Source organism: Geospiza fortis, unplaced genomic scaffold, assembly GCF_000277835.1.
Source record: "Geospiza fortis unplaced genomic scaffold, GeoFor_1.0 scaffold183, whole genome shotgun sequence".
Lineage (NCBI taxonomy): Eukaryota > Metazoa > Chordata > Aves > Passeriformes > Thraupidae > Geospiza > Geospiza fortis.
This window is the reverse complement of record NW_005054447.1, coordinates 1,007,705-1,010,296: the sequence shown is the minus strand read 5'-3', so window position 1 is coordinate 1,010,296 and position 2,592 is coordinate 1,007,705.

Below are 2,592 nucleotides of genomic sequence, written 5' to 3'. Positions count from 1 at the left end.
AAGCGCTCAGCAGCTGAAACGGGGCATTACAGGGGGATGCAAATGGATATTTAGAGCCTGGAAAAGCAAAGGCAAAGCAGTTTTGGAGGAGATGAGATTAAGAGGAGGAGGAGAGGAAACATCAGTGTCAGGATATCAGAGGGGGCGCCCCGGGGCAGAAACACCCCTGAAGCACACTCAGAGCTGGAGGTGTTGCTCAGCTCAGCCAAAGAAGAGAGGAGACAAACCGGGCTAAAAACTGAACTTTTCTGATTGTTCCTGCATGCAAAGAGGTCCTGAGGCCCAACAATTCTGGCCTTCCAGTACCTGAAGGGAGGCTGCAAGAAGGTGGGAGAGAGGCCTGGGGAGCCAGGCCAGGGATGGCTCCAAGCTGAGGGAGAGGGAGCCCAGTGTTTGCCTGACAGCCCTGCAGCCTGGGCTGATGTCCATGCAGCGCCCCCCAAGTGTCCCGAGCAGCTGATGGAGCTCATCCCCAGGGCAGCTGGGATCTCCTGGCCCTGCTCCTGTGCCATCTGCCCAGCCCTGCAGCCCTGCACTGTGGGATGCTCAGCTGTGGGTGCCCAGCAACCCTGAAAAACCAGATTTGAGTCCCAGGAGCTCCTGGGACGCTCTCAGCAGCCCGAGCTGACAATTCCCTGTTCCACAAGGACCACCCTCTCTGGGAGTGCACCACAATCACCCCCCTCCCCACCCGTGTGTACACACACACTCATTAAACAAATGCTGGCTATCAATTTCTCTGAGTGCTCCCTCTGATAATAGCTGTATTTATCATTTAGCATCTCTGGAAGCGGTTCAAGTTTAAAATCTATTGTGGGTATTATGATATTTAATAATCGTGGTTTATTTTTAAATGCAATAAAAAATAAAGATAAGGAGATGTTTTTGAAGCCCCCTCCTGGGCTCTGAATCCATCTCTGTCACCAACACGCTGGGTGACCTTGGAGAGGTCGCTGATTCACTCCAGGCTGGAGCTTCTGGGTTGTACAGTGGGGATAATCACAGGAGCTGCTGCCCAGGGTGGTGTGAAGTCTCCTCTTAATGAATGTTCATCGAGTGATTGCAGCTCCCGGCATGGCAGGGGTGAGCTCTGGCTCTGGGGGCAGCTGCACCCCTCCGAGGTGCCGCAGCCAGTGCCAGGACGGGGCTGGTCCCTGTGTTCTCACCCAGCTGTGCCTGAACACGAGAACATCACCCCCAAATCACCTCCTGCGCCGGCCAGACAGAGCCTGAGCTGCCCTGAGCTGTGCGAATGGGGAGGGAGGCAGCCCCTGGGTGATGGGAGCCGAGCTCGAGGGCTCCAAAGCAGCCCCATGGTCCCTCCTGAGCCTGCAGGGGCCACGGGGCTCCCCTGCCATCCCATCCATCGCTGTTCTTTTGTTTCATAATTCATCATTACCAGCAATGCCCCTTTTGCTGGCTGCCCCCATGCGCCCTCCCAGAGAGGACAGACAAGCTGCAGCCCTGAATTCCACTCACAGCACTCTCCCCCAGCCAGGCTGTGAGGGCCTGCAGGGTCCTGGAGCAAACCACGGCCGCTGATGGCAGAGCCCATTGCCGTTAAACAAATTATGAGGAGGCGGGCGATGTCCTCGGTGAAATAATTCCATGTGAATTATTTATACGGAGTCTGCAATTACACTGAGCAAAACAGTGCATAAAGCACACTTAATTATCCAACCACCTGTTAGGAACAGCAGCCCATGGAGCCTCCCCCGAGAACTCCCCCGGGAAGGGAAGGGAAGGGAAGGGAAGGGAAGGGAAGGGAAGGGAAGGGAAGGGTGAGCAGGGACCCTGTGGGCTGGGAGGGGCTCTGCCCTGTGCAAAATGCCAATCACGTTTTTAAAATTTTAAAATTTTAATAATAATAAAATGATTATAAAAATAGTAATACAATTAGAGTAATAATAATTTTGACAATCCAAATTAGGACAATATGAGACAATGGAAACAAAGAGTTACAGACAGTCCGGGTACCTTTTTTTTCTGGGCAGCACGAGCCCGAAAAAGGACCCATGTTAACAGAGGATTAACCCTTAAAAACAATGGCCTGTTGCATATTCATACACCTCATACATGATTCCTCTGAATCCTGACAGCGCCTTCGAGGTGGGAAGAAGTTCGTTTTTCTGATAAGAGGGCAATAAATTCCCTTTCTCTGAAAGGTTTAGGTGTCCTGTGGCTGCTATCTCACTGTGAGTCCTTTCTTTAAAAAAATATCCTACATAGCATAGTTTCTATTTTAGCATTTTTTTATAACCTAAAACTATATTTAACACACTACTTAAGAGAATTAATACTGCATTACTTTCTAACACAACACATATAATATTCATTTCAATATTTGCGAAAAGCCCATCATAAAATACTCATTTTTCACAGCCCCCAGCCCCAGCAGCTGCAGCTCTCGGGGATGTTCCCAGCCTCCACTGCAGGCCAATTCCCAATGCTGCTTTTCCTGCTGGAAAGGTGCTGCTTGTTTCTGAGCGTGGCTGGTGGTTGTTTTTCCAAGCTAACGCCTGACAGAGCTTTGAGTAAAGGATTAGCTGCTGCTGTGAGTCCCTGGAGGCTCTCACAGGGCAAACAAACCCG